General features: G+C 39.9%; 1 long non-coding RNA gene across 1 annotated transcript; it reads left to right on the top strand.

Annotated features, from left to right (window-relative positions):
- The first annotated feature begins 9991 nt into the window (after positions 1-9991).
- LOC132605065 (uncharacterized) lies at positions 9992-13338 on the top strand. Its single transcript, XR_009569005.1, has 3 exons — positions 9992-10441; positions 11638-11691; positions 13062-13338. It is a non-coding gene; the product is annotated as an uncharacterized LOC132605065 (long non-coding RNA).
- Positions 13339-13726: the final 388 nt, after the last annotated feature.

Raw genomic sequence — 13726 nt, 5'->3', positions numbered from 1 at the left:
CGGTCACTTATACGGACCGTATAATGTGCCGTCAAATTGTCACAGAGTGGGATGGTCACTGGAGCAGTTTTACGGTCAATTATATGGACCGTATAATTTCCCGTATAATGACATCAGGATAGATTTCAAGTTTTAAATAAGAGACCCAATCACATTTATTTCATTTCAGTTTTCTTCTCCACAACTCAAGAATTCTCTAGAACTTTCCAAACCCTTCATATACAAGAATCCAAGTGAAATTGAAGATCAGCTTCATCAAACCAACAAAAATCAAGAGTGTGCAGCACATTAAAGACATCTAAGCCATGAAATATCAAGAGAGGTGAACTAGGATTTTGGTGCAAGAAGAGTAATACCACTCAAATCTTAGTCCTACACCATCTAAGGTAATATTCATGGTATTTACATGTTATTTAAAGTACTTGAAAGTTGAAACACAGGGATTGTAGAAGATATATGAAGTGGGACATGAATGAGTGAATAGTGTCATGGTCAAATAGTAGTTTGGAATGAATCATGAATATGGATATGTTGTGATTGTAAGTATATTATGAATGACATTTAGAACGTGTAATGAGCATTATACGTGCAAGAACGTAATAGTGAATTATGACCATGATTATGGGGAAATTGAAGGGAAATTGTGGAATGTGGATAATGTAGATAAATGATGATTGTTATTAATGATATTATGAATGATGTTACAGATGTTTGGGAGTTGATACTGAATATGGAGGAAGTTGTATAAACAAAGTAAATGCTGCCCAATTTTCTTTAACTTTAGTAAGCACGTTCTTATAATCGCTTAGCAAATGTTAATGCGACTTGTCTTGAAGGTAGAAACGTGGGCATCAAAGGAGAACAAGCAAGTGATATATTAGTTAGACGAAAAAGGTATGTGAGGCTAGTCCTTTCTTTCTATGGCATGATTTCTCCTTCTTCTCCATGAATTCTCTATATTCCGAAAAGTCAAGAGTCTATGATCATTAATAGCTATGTGAGATAAGAAATATGCTATGAGTTCAATAATGATGTTGTTCGTTGTACACACTCACCTTATATACTTTTTCCTTCAAGGTGAGGCAGAATACTATTAAGTTAGTGATGTCAGTTATTGTATACACTCACCTTATGTACTATTTCCTTCAAGGTGTGGCAGAGTACTTATAAATGTCCATAATCGAATCGGGGGATCACGACCTTACGTCACCCCGATAAAGTATAGTTGTCCTTGAGTCTTTACGCATGTATTATGATGAGCATACTATGATGAGCATATTATGATAGGCATATTATGATGATGATATTACATCGTACCTATATGAACGGGCAGACATACACACCACTATAGTGGGCAGCTTATACCCTGGACGCGGGAGGCCTGGACGCAGGTTAATTATTATCACACCATACCTACATGAACGGGCAGCTTATACTTATACATTTATGCGTATGTGACATGGCGATGATTATGAGTAAGCCAGCATGTATTACTTATTCTATGATTAACAGTCACATACAAATGTTCCTTATTGATGCTGCTTTATTTCATTGACGTATCATTATTGTTTATGCCTCTCATACTCAGTACAATGTTCGTACTAACATCCGTTTTCTTTGGACGCTGTGTTCATGCCGACAGGTAGACGGGGAGGCGATCCTGATCCATACTATTAGGAGCTAGCAGCTGATTTGAGAGCACTCCATTGTTCGGAGGTGCTTCTGATTATTCGTTTGTGTACATGTATATTTTGGGCATGACGGGGTCTTGTCCCGTCCTTGTGTCTAGCACTCCATTAGAGGCTCGTAGATGCGCAGTGTGGGTTATATGCTCTCACTCTTTGTTGTAGAGTCTATATCTATCACTGTCACGACCAAACTAGGGGCCGTGACAGGTACCCGGAGCTAGCTACTGAGCACCGCTCGCTCTACTACTCATCTTACTCATTTAATGCTCTCTTGCAAATTTTATACATGAAAGTATGAGAAAACATATTTTGTGTAGAAACATAAATTCTTTATATTCATTTGCCTCTCGGCCATCAAAATAATATATACATATATGTAATAACATTTTGTGCGACCATCTAACCCACACTGCGTATCTACGAGCCTCTACTGACATTTTGTATATATAGAAGGAACAAGACTCCGTCGTGCCCAAAATATGCATATGTTCCAGAAGAATAACCATAGCACCTCCGAACAATGGAGTGCTCTCTACCAGCTGACAGCTAGTGAGGATCTGGGCCAAGCCCACCTCCTTGTCTACCTGTGGGCATGAACACAGTATCCAAAGAAAACGGACGTCAGTACAAATATTGTACTGAGTATGAGAGGCATAAACAATGAAGAAAGACATAAATAATATAATGAGAACATCAACATGAAACATCTGGATCTGAATGACAATCATAAGGGAAGTAATGCATGCTGTCTTACTCGTACTCATCAGCATGTCATATATGCATAATATGCAAGCTGCCCGTCCATGTCGGAACGGTGTGATAATCAATAACATTAGCCCGCGTCCGGGGTACCATCTCATGTCGCCCACTAGTGGTGTCTGCCCATGCCAAAAGGTCATGGTGTATCCGTATAGCTGCCCGCCTTGGCGGTGACTGCCCGGCCAACTAGGCACGGTGTGAAATGCTCATGTCATGCTTATCATAAAATACTTATAGTAATATTCTTATCATCATATGCTTATCTTATCATAGTACGTGCATAAGGCTCAAGATCAGCTTTACTCTATCGGGGTGACGTAAGGTCGTGATCCCCCGATCCCATTATGGAGCAATTACTGACAATCTGTCTCACCTTGAAGGAACTAGCACATAAGGTGAGTGTAGGCAATAAATAACATCATTATCAATATAGCATCATCATACCGTATCTCTTATCTTATATAGACATTTATGAATATAGGCTTTTAACTTTCCACAAAATGGGAACTCATGAAGAGGATAAAGAGTTTACACTATAGGATTCATGTCATTATAAGGAAAGAACTATCCTCACATACCTTGGTTGTTTAACTAAGCTATCGCTCACTTGTTCTCCTTTGATATCACGTCGCTACCTTCATGAGAGAATTCGAATTAACATTAGTTAATTGACTACAAGAACGCACCGTTAATTCTAGGAAAAATTGGGAAGCACTTCCTTTGTTTATACTACTTTTCCCATGTTCTATATCAACTCCCAACATTCACAATACTACTCGCAATATCACAATCAACAGTCATCATATATATATATATTTAGCAAAATCCACCATTTTCCTCCAATTTTCCATATTTCTCCTTATAACTCATCTTTGTGTTTTCACGCATTTAATACTTGTTTCATGATATAGACATCATTAAAACGTATTCATAATCACAACTCTTCAACTTTCATGATTCAATTCCACTATCATTCAATTATGTCACTATTCACTCAGTAATGACCCACTTTCTATGTTCTTCTACCTTTCAAGTATCTAAGCCTTCCAATACCTTAAACAACATGAAGTGATCATGAAACTTACCTTGGAAGATGGTTGAACAAGTATTGAGTTGAAATACATCACTTAGACAAAACCTTAGTTCCACCTTCTTTTGAATTCCTTGACTTAGATGTACTATGAGGAGTTTCACACTCTTGATTTCATGAATTTGGGTGTTATTGATCTTGATTTTCACTTGAATTCTTGGTTTGGAAGTGTTTGGAAGTTTCTAGTGAGAGATTGGGGTCGTGTAGTGAGAAGGGGAAATAATAAAAATGAACTTGGATCATATTTTTATAAATACAAAACTAGTCCCGATGCCATTATTCGGTCCGTATAATTGACCGTAAAACTGACTCAGTGATCACCCCATTCTGTGTCAACTTGACGGTTCATTTGACGGGCCGTCTAATTTTATACGGTCCGTATAGTCTACCGTAAAACCCACTTTTCCTCAACTTCTTTATGTGACACTTTAACGGTTCATTATGCGGCCGTAAAACCATTATATGGTCCGTATAACCTACAATATAATTCGCCAGTTCACTGAGTCTTATTTTGTCACTTCGTTTAATCTCCGATCCTTACGGGACCTTCTTAACAATTGTTCAATACCTCGATACCGATCAAATGAACGTTACCACTCATCTCCATAACATCGTATACACTATATCCTTGTTAGCCTATTCACTGTACGCTTAAAGGGAAAATTTTCGGGGTGTAACATTGTTCCCCCCTTTTGGAACATTTGTCCTCGAATGTTAAACACTCGGGATTCTATAAAAATTTCGCCAGAATTTCCCCTGTAATCTGGCACTACTGACCTGTCACAACAACCCATAATATCATCGCCTCACAGGGCTACATCACAATATCAACACATCTATGGCCACACACGACCAAAAGCATACATACCTTATATCGTCGACGTTTCATCTTGAATCTCTTCCAGGGATTGGAAGAAATGGGGGTACATGGATCTCATCTTCTCCTCTTCTTCCCAAGTCATTTCTTCCCGGTTGTTGTTCCGCCATAGAACTTTGACTGAACCAACCTCTTTACTCCGAAGCCTTTGCACTTGCCTATCTAGAATAGCAATAGGGACTTCTTCGTATGTTAGCTTCTCTGTAACATGCACATCCTCTACCAGAACTATTCTTGTTGGGTCTCCAATGCACTTGCGGAGCATCAAAACATGGAATACTGGATGGACCGATTCAAGCTCCGAAGGCAGTTTCAATTCATAAGTTGTCTGACCCACCTTATTAATGATTTCATAGGGTTCGATGTATCTAGGGCTTAACTTCCCTTTCTTGCCAAATCTCATCACCCCCTTCATCGGTGACACTTTCAGGAACACCCAATCTCCAACTTGAAATTCCAAGTCTCGTCGGCGATTGTCTGCATAAGACTTTTGGCGGCTTTGGGCTGTTAGCAATCAATCTCGGATCACCTTAACTTTTTCTACCGCTTGCTGAATCAATTCGGGGCCTATCAATTGTGCTTCTCCTATTTCAAACCATCCAACTGGAGATCAACATTTCCTTCCATATAAGGCCTCGTATGGAGCCATTTGAATGCTGGAATGATAGCTATTGTTATACGCAAATTCAATTAGCGGTAAGTGATCATCCCAACTACCACCGAAATCCAGCACACATGCTCGCAGCATATCCTCTAAGGTCTGAATAGTGCGCTCGTCTTGTCCATCAGTTTGCGGGTGAAATGCCGTGCTAAGCTTTACTTGAGTGCCTAGACCTTCTTGAAAAGACTTCCAAAACTTGGCTGTAAACTGTGCCCCTCTGTCTGTGATAATGGCCAAAGGAATTCCATGAAGTCGCACAATTTCCTTGAGATATACCCTCGCATAATCTTCGGCTGAGTAGGTAGTCCTAACTGGGACAAAATGGGTTGGTTTTGTCAATCTATCCATGATCGCCCATATAGAATCATACTTCCCTCGTGAACGGGGTAATCCCACAACAAAATCCATGTTAATGATTTCCCATTTCCACGTAGGAATTTCCATTGCTTGCAATAAACCTCCTGGCTTTTGATGCTCGGCCTTTACTTGCTGGCAATTCGGACATTGTGCCACAAATTCTGCTATGTCCCGCTTCATGCCATCCCACCAATATATCAATTTATGATCATGGTACATCTTGGTTGCACCTGGATGAATAGAATACCGGGAATAATGTGCTTCCTCTAAAATTCGTTGGCGCAAATTTGCCACATCCGGTACACATAGCCTGTCCCGATATCTAAGAATCCCATCTATGGAAACTTCATTCAAATGGAGACTTTTCCTTTTCATGAGATAGATCTCGGTAGCGGCTTAACTGGGAATCTTCATATTGCTGTTCCTTCACTTCTATATTCAAAGATGAAACTGTGGGGTCAATGATGCTAATCCCTGCATCACCCGAATCCATTACACTTACTCCGAGATTTGCTAGTCGATGGAGCTCATGAGCCATTTCTTGATTCTCTGAAGGAACTCCACGTAAACAACCCATTGATCGATGGCTAAGTGCATCTGCTACTACATTTGCCTTTCCGGGGTGGTATAAAAATTCACATCATAATCCTTCAGTAATTCTAACCATCGCCTCTGCCGCAGATTCAACTCCTTCTGTTTGAAAATGTATTGAAGACTTTTGTGATCTGTATAAATGTCAACACGTACACCATACAAATAATGTCTCCATATCTTCAAGGCATGAATAACCACAGCTAATTCAAGATTAGGAGTTGGATAATTCCTTTCATGTTTTCATAACTGTCTCGAAGCATATGAAATAACTTTCCCATGCTACATCAATACACATCCTAGTCCGACACCAGAAGCATCACAATATACGACATAGCCATCTGACCCTTCTGGAAGTGTTAACACTGGGGCTGAGGTCAATTTATCTTTCAACTCTTGGAAACTACGCTCACAAGCATCACTCCACTGGAATTTATCTGTCTTCTATGTTAGTTTCGTCAATGGAGCTGAAATAGATAAGAAGCCCTCTACAAATCTTCTATAGTAGCCTGCCAGTCCGAGAAAACTATGAACTTCCGTGGGTGTTGTAGGCCTTGGCCATGTCTTCACTGCCTCAATTTTCTAAGTGTCGACTCGAATGCCATCATCTGAAATAACATGACCCGGGAATGCCACAGAATTAAGCCAAAACTAGCACTTTGAATACTTTGCATATAATTCCCGAGCTCAAAGAACGCCAAGAACAATTCTTAAATGATCTGCATGTTCCGATTCTGTGCGAGAATACACCAGAATATCATCGATAAATACTATCACAAAGAGATCCAAGAATGGTCTGAACACATTATTCATTAAATTCATGAACACCGCCGGGGCATTCGTCAACCCAAATGACATTACTCGGAACTCATAGTGCCCAAACCTCATCCTGAAAGTCGTTTTGGGGATATCTTCTTCTCTAATTCTCACTTGATGATTACCCGATCTTAGATCTATCTTGGAAAGCCACTTAGCACCTTGCAATTGATCGAACAAGTCATCAATTTTGGGAAGGGGATATCTGTTCCTTACCGTCACTTTGTTCAACTGTCTATAATCAATACACATTCGTAACGAATCGTCTTTCTTTCTCACGAACAAGATCGGTGCTCCCCATGGTGATGAACTGGGCCTAATGAAACCCTTCTCAAGTAAGTCTTTCAACTGTGCCTTTAGCTCTTTCAATTCTGCTGGGGCCATCCGATAAGGAGGAATAGAAATGGGCTTGGTGTCCGGCAATACATCAATGGCGAAAACAATTTCCCTTTCTGGAGGAAGACCTGTTAGTTCATCTGGAAATACATCTGGGAATTCACTCACTACAGGAACTGATTGAAAAGCTAATGGCTTTGCCTCGGTATCATGAACTCGAACTAAGTGACAAATATAACCCTTAGCTATCATCTTCCTTGCCTTAAGGTAGGAAATAAACCTACCCTTTGGAGAAGCTGTATTACCCTTCCATTCAAGTACGGGCTCTCCCGGAAATTGGAATCGAACTACTTTTGTCCAGCAACAAACATTATCATAGCATGATGCCAACCAATCCATACCCATAATTACATCAAAATCTATCATCTCGCGTTCAATTAAATCAGCCTTTGTCTGACGATCACATATAACAACTACACAATTCTTATATACTTGTCTCGCTATTACGAGATCACCAACCGGAGTGAACACCTCAAAAGGTTTAATCGGCTCGGGTCTCACCCCAATACAATCAGCAATATACGGAGTAATATATGAGAAAGTAGAACCCGGATCAATCAGAGCATATACATCACGGGAAAATATAGCCAATGTACCTGTGACAACATCTGGGGAGGACTCAAGATCCTGTCGCCCAGTTAGAGCATATACGCGGGGCTGGACAGCACCTGAAGTAGATGCTCCCCCTCTGCCTTTACCTCTACCTGCTGAAGTCTGGGGAATCTGTGCTGTCGGGCGTACTGAAGAAGAACCCGCTGCTAAACCTGTAGGCTGAGTCCCAGCCCTATCTCTCGCTGAAGGACAGTCTCTCATCATATGACCAACTTTCCCGCAGGCATAACAAGCATCAAAACCCTAACGACACTGTCCGGAATGCAATTTTCCACATTGGTTGCACCGCGGTACTGGAGGTCTCCTCTGAGTAGAATCTCCCCTAAACTGTGAATCTGGGGCCCTCGAACTCTGGCCCTGTCCTGACTGAAAAGAATGGTCAAATCTCCTATCTGAGGATCTGGGAGGCGCACTGGTCGCTGAGTGACCTGAGTGCCTAGAATGCAGCTGTCTCAGTCCCCCTCTATACTCACTGCTCGTTCCCATAGATCTATCCCTCTTACCTTGTCTTCGATCATTATCACGATCACTCCTCTGCTGCAGTTGTCGTTCCTCAAGATTCTGAGCATGAGCCTGTATCCGGGAAATATCCATCCCGTCTAGCAAAGAGGCCGTCAAACAATCTCTAAACAAGTGTGGCCCCAGACCGCTCACAAATCTATAGACCCGGTCTCCCATGTCGGCCACCATAGTTGGAGCATACCTAGCCAAGGAATTAAATTGCATACTATACTCTCGGGCACTCATGCTTCCTTGCTTTAAATTCAAGAACCTGTCCGCTCTAGCTCGGCGGACCTCGGGTGGCAAGTAATGACGAATAAAGGCATCCACAAATTCTTGCCAAACGGGTGGTGGTGCATTCTCTCCTCTTGATGCCATCAAATTTTTTTACCATAACACCGCCACATTGCGGCGTCTATAAGAGGCCTACTCCACGGATTCGGTCCTAGAGGCATGAATAATCTTTAAGGTCCTCAACATTTCATCAATGAAGTTTTGCAGATCTTCATCCGGCTTCGACCCAAAGAATTCCGGGGGATTTAAGGTCATAAAATCACGTACTAGCTGAATGATCACTTGGGCCCGCATTCTATCGTTGTGCCTGAGCGGCAACTAATTGTGTCAATAAATGTATGGTCTCGGATACTTGTTGACCCGAAGCACCCGGTGGAGAAATCGGAGCTGAGGCTCCTCCTTGCTCTTCTACATCGGGCATGACCTCATTTTGCGATTTACCTTCCTCTACATTCATCGGAAGCTCTCGTTCTGCCCGCCTTTTTGTCATAGCCTTGCCCTTCTGGGCGGCGGTAGCTTTTCCCTTTGGCGGCATTTTTCTGAAACCATAACACACTTTTAGGAAGGATGTAATCTTAGGCATGGCTCTATCGCACGATCTCATGAGAAGAAGGATGGTCATTTTCCTAAATGCCCTGTAGCCACTTGTTTATTAGCGTGGCGCGCAACACACTATAAAAAAGACTTTACTAGACACGGCTCGTAGACACTACCTAGGACGAACTGCTCTGATACCACTTCTGTCATGACCAACCTAGGGGACGCGACGGGTACTCGGAGCTAGCTACCAAGCACAGCTCGCTATTGTTATATCCCGTATTTTCATGTGTTGGAAAGCGTGCGATTTAAATGATATTAGTAACGAAAATGAGTTTATCCTCCCAAGCTTATGGGTGGTTGTAGTGATGGTACAAATGTGTTATAATATTTGAAGATAAACAAATATAAGAAAATAAGTTTTGCCGAGGTTCGAAATTTATTTGATGAAATACGGTCCAAGCTATAATATCCCGTATTTTTGGACTAGAAAATTTAATCGTCCAATATGAGCAAAATTACCCGAGCCCGGAGAATTCGATCATATTCAAGGATGAAGATCAAGAGCTCGGTGTACAAAGAGTTTGAGGTCCCGAAATAATTTAAGACTTAACAAGTGTGACCACGGTGATTGAGAATAATATTTTATGTATATCAAGAGGGACTATGGACTAGCGCTATGCCACATAATCATGATAATGAGTATATGAAGAGTGTTAAAAATAATTTATTACTTAAGTGAATCGTAGTCAAGGAATTAACTATGTGTGTAATTTGTTTAACGAGGGATTGTAGTGGAAGACAAAAAAAAATTAAAATTAATTGGGATCATTGGATAACTATTAGGTGGATATGGTCCACGTGTATAAACAATAAATTGGCAGCAAATATTTTAGATGTAGGACATTGGGTATTGTAGCAAAAGTTAGTGATAAGTACTAAGAAAAGTTTGGCCATGAAGGAACACGTGTCTTGCAAGACCCTTTTAAGCTCTTATTACTTCACTTTATTTGTTATTTTACATAAGAGAATGAAAGCAGCAACACAATTTTATCATTGTGAGCACTAACGTTTGCTTCATTTTGACGGAGATGAACAACAATTTTTCTCTTCAACCAAAAAAATACTAGATTTCAGTATTGGGGAAAATACAAATAATTACAAAGAGGTTATATAAATGTTGGTTTCCTCCGGATTCTAGCAAATTTGGGTTTTCTTCAAAGTAAAGTAAAGTGGAAGAAGATCATTTTTTGGTATATAAGGTAAGAATTATCCTCTTCTAGGTATATTTAAATTCATTAAAGTCATAGCTAAATCATGAGATGGGAAATACGAATATTTTACCGTAAATTGTATTTGATGTTGTTATTGGCCCATGGGCTGTTTGTTGGACTGTTTTGTGGGTTATGTAAACATAGTTATGGACGGAAATTATGTTATATGACATGATTATGATAACACACATATGAAGTGTTCTTAAAATGATCATTATTTAAGTGAATTGAGATAAAAAAAAAAAATTAAGGTTGTTGGGTAATTAATACGTGGACATGCCCATGTATTTTATGGATAAGTGGCAGCAAGTTAATCTTTTTGCATGACATAAAATGATAATGTTGTTGTGTCATATTTAAGAGATGTGTATTAAAATGAATTAATACCTAGTTACACGTGTAAAGTGGGGGGAGTGTATCTAAAGGTTTTGCTTTAATTTGCTGGACGTTTTTGGTATATAAAAATTGGAAGTGAACATGTTGCCTTGTATTCTTAGACCTCCTTACTTCAGATTTTTAACCAAAAAAAAGTGTGCAGCAACTTCCATTTTGATCTTCTCTACTTTAGCAAAAAATTGTCTTAAGACAAAGTAGCAACAATGTTTCTTTCCAGTATAGTAGCAACATTTTTCTATTTTAAGAGAACCAACTTTTACTTCGTGATGAAGCAAAGACACGGGAAGTTTGACAGAGACCAGCAAAGGTACAATCTGTCATCTAAAATCTTTTATGAGCTCAAATCAGCGTCCAAGGTATGTCTTTGATGAGAACTTACGAATTGACGATCAGAAGCCGGATATGCATTATTATTGTTTGTTGGACTATTTTGGAGTACGGTGTATGGTATTCTATGGATTGAATTGGTAAATTTGATATGATTGTAGTTCTCGTGATGTATCAAGCGTAGAAATCATGTAAATGTGTTACGGATATATTGGACTTGTTATTGTAATTAGGAAAGCAGATGGGGATTTGTTGTTTCCTAAGTTAATGAGCTTGTAGCTTGTTATTGTTCACTGAGATTGTTGGCTGCCTCATAGATGTTAATATGTCTAAATGTAAGCTTGGGAAGGTAAAGGAAAATAGAGGTGATGCTATTCAAGTTTGGTTAAAATGTGTTTAACGTCCATAAGCTGTCGATAAGAGCTATCGTGACGTTAGTATCATGTTCGTTGCTGCTGTAGATTCCACTTTGAGGGAGACTCAGCTCGTGAGCCTATGAAAAGAGTTGGTATAAGGTATGTAAAGCCTACCTTTCTTTCTTTTGGCATGTCCTAGTCGTAATAGGCTATGATACGCGTCTTGGGGAAAACTCCATCCTTAGAAATCCGAGCATAGTTTTGATCCTTATTCGATTCAATGCAAGTGAGTTGTGAACTCTATGCTTTGATGAAAAATAACTTAAACACTTTTATTTTTAAAAGAGCTTTGTGCCATAAAACGTCCGTAACTTTTACAAATAGAATCGGATTACCTTGAAAGGTTCGTGGCCGGCTCCATAAGGCCTAATGTCCGTAATTTACGTACGCCACCTCGACTTGACCCGAGGTGGGCCCACAATTTCCGAAACCTTCTTGTATTGTTCTATTTGACCTATTTTCGTACTATGATTAAAAGAAAACTTTTGGTTATTGTTCCGACTACTAAACGATAGTTGTTTTAACTATTCCCAGATGTTTCTGATTTGTTCCGTTTGACTTATTTTGAAGTGGAATTCAAAGGAAACTCTTGGCTACTTTTCTAACTACTATACGACAGTTGTTTTGAAGTATTTCGTAAGTCCCACAACGTATTTTGCAACATGAAAACGATTTCAGGAAACTTATTTTGACATAAACCATTGCGACATTCGTAAGGCATACGCTATGATTACCGTTTAGTTTCTTGATATGGTTTGTCATCTGAATTATGCTATTGAGTCTCCGTAAATGTGTTATATTTTATATTGCATTAGTTTCTCACTACTCCATTCGTGGATGCCTCAATGTTTCCTTCACTGAGCCCGGGCCAGGATATGTTATCACGCGTATTCCACTGCATTGTTCGCCGCGCCTCGATGTGAGGGGGCAGGTATACATGTACATGGGTTGTGGAGTATGCTGTGCCATGTACACATATTCTGATATATGATGATATGATATGATATGGCCATCTGATGTGTTTGACATGTGCATATTCTGATATGATATGTTACGGAGTTATTCCCTACTCTGGAGTTATGCTGTGTTGTGGCGCCAGTGTCGGGGTGGCGACCACGTTCTGTTCACCGAGTCCCTTGGTGGGGGCCGAATATGATATGGCATATGTTTTTGCATACACTCTTTATGTTCTGGAAATATGCATCTGATAATCTGGATATTATACTCATTTTCTGTACGTTCTGTTCCGATTATGATTTTGTTCCGTAATGGGACCAGATATGACATATGTTTTCTGTATGCACTATTTATGCTTTATAATCAGCATTTTGCTATTCTGGATATTCCGTTCATTTTCTGTACCTTCTGCTTCGATTATGACTTTGTTTACTACGTTCCGTGCTTTACATATTCAGTACATTTTCCGTACTGACCCCCTTTCTTCGGGGGCTGCGTTTCATGCCACGCAGGTACAGACGATCGATTTGCTGATCCGCCCGCTTAGGATCCTATTCCGCTGTCTTGGAGTGCTCTTTTGTCCGGAGCCTATATTTTGGTACAGTCCTTTGCTATTGTATATATGTACGCTATTCAGGGGCATGACGGGGCCCTGTCCCGTCTTATGATTCTGTTATGATCTGTAGAGGTCTGTAGACATACATGTGGGTTCTGTATATGTTTTGGGTGATATAATCTGTGATAGCCTCATCGGCTTCCACGTGCTATATTTGTTCACCTGTGATAGTTAGTGACGCCATTTGACCTCTATATTTATATATATTCTGCTAATATAATGGTTTGGGTTATTGGGTACGTTTGGGTGTCCAGCACGGACACTAGTCGCGGCCTACGGGGTTGGGTCGTGACAGCTATACTACTCATCTTACTCATTTAATGCTCTTTCATAATTTTTATACATGAAAGTATGAGAAAACATATTTTGTGTAGAAACATAAATGCTTTATATTCATTTGCCTCTTGGCCATCAAAATAATATATACATATATGTAATAACAGCTTGTGAGACCATCTAACCCATATTGCGTATCTACGAGCCTCTATTGACATTCTGTATATATAGACGGAACAAGACTCCGTCGTGCCCAAAATATGCATATGTACCAAAAGAATAACC

The sequence above is a fragment of the Lycium barbarum genome, chromosome 8, assembly GCF_019175385.1.
Source record: "Lycium barbarum isolate Lr01 chromosome 8, ASM1917538v2, whole genome shotgun sequence".
Classification (NCBI taxonomy): domain Eukaryota; kingdom Viridiplantae; phylum Streptophyta; class Magnoliopsida; order Solanales; family Solanaceae; genus Lycium; species Lycium barbarum.
Note: the sequence above shows the minus strand (reverse complement) of the source record. Positions and strands in the feature narration are given on the sequence as shown.